The sequence below is a fragment of the Rhinopithecus bieti genome, unplaced genomic scaffold (genome assembly GCF_001698545.2).
Source record: "Rhinopithecus bieti isolate Rb0 unplaced genomic scaffold, ASM169854v2 scaffold_10506, whole genome shotgun sequence".
NCBI lineage: Eukaryota > Metazoa > Chordata > Mammalia > Primates > Cercopithecidae > Rhinopithecus > Rhinopithecus bieti.
In genome coordinates this window covers 1-1,266 of record NW_016806379.1, presented here as the reverse complement: position 1 = coordinate 1,266, position 1,266 = coordinate 1, and the positions used below count along the sequence as shown (strand labels likewise).

The 1,266-nt window shown below is 35.4% G+C and overlaps 1 pseudogene; it reads left to right on the top strand.

Annotated features, from left to right (window-relative positions):
- The first annotated feature begins 5 nt into the window (after nt 1-5).
- LOC108532103 (heat shock transcription factor, Y-linked-like) lies at nt 6-1,236 on the top strand (annotated as a pseudogene).
- Nucleotides 1,237-1,266: the final 30 nt, after the last annotated feature.

Here is a 1,266-nt window from a genome sequence, read left to right as displayed (position 1 = left end):
CGAATTTTCAAAGATCTGCCTTTCTACCCACCTTTCTGGCCAAAGAGAAAGAATCCTGTGTCTTAAGCAAGGTAATTAACATATTTCAGTTACCAATTTGCATAGAGTATATAAGTAATTTTACTTTGTACATCAGTAAAAATGTTAATACAGGCAGTATGACAAGATTTTGAAAATTATGGACAATATTAAGGTAAATATTGTTGAGTTTACCTTGAGCATTAAACTTTCAGGGTTTTAAGAAATGTTGGTAACAATTTTGAATCTTACCACTGAACTCCAAATAAATGTACCAAAGCCACTTAATGAAATGTTGCCATTAATATGTAACATGTTTTCCCTTGAGGGCTTAACAACTTGAGTGCGTTTTTCCAAAAAGCACATTCGTAAAAATAGTAAAGAATGTTCATGAATTATTTGATGACACTAAGTTTGTGTGATGAAGCAGAAATCTGAAATTTATTGTGCTATATTTGTTATTGTCACTTGTCCCTTGGTTTAAAGTGGTACTGAATTACATTTTTTTTGTTTTGTTTTGTTTTAGTTAAAGTGCTATTATAATCCAAATTTCAAACGTGGTTTTCCCCAACTTTTAGTAAGAGTGAAAAGAAGAATTGATGTTAGAAATGCTTCACTTACACCTACTTTATTCCATGAAGATTTCAACCAGAAGCATTTTAGAGAAGGGACTAACATGGAGAATCATAATCCTGCCCTAGCTGCTGAAGTTAGTGAAGAAAGTTTATTTTCAACCTCTACAAATTTAAATATGTCTCTAACAAGGGAATCTTCTGTCAGAAAGATAATTGCTAGTTCATCTGACCCAATTATAAGTGGTTTCCCTCCTCCTTCATGTTCAGCCTCAATTGGACCATCAGAACAAAGTGCAACAGATCAAGGTACCATTTTAAATCAGTTGAGCACTATTCATATGCACCCTCACAGCACATACATGCAAGCAAGGGGCCACATTGTGAATTTTATTACAACCACAACTTTTCAATACCACATAATATCTCCCTTTCAAAACTGTTTTTGTGGCTGATAGTAGAATCACCTGCTGTTCCAACGAGATATCCTGTAGTCTCAGTCAATCAGGCTCCACATCCTAACCTGCTACCAGCAGGCCACCGGTGATTGCAAATGTCTAGGATAGCTGATATATCATCTAGCCCTCTTTCCAGGCCAGCTACTCAACCATCACCACTGGACAAATATCACACTAATTACAACTGATCTTCCATTGAAACTGTACCAAATTATGCG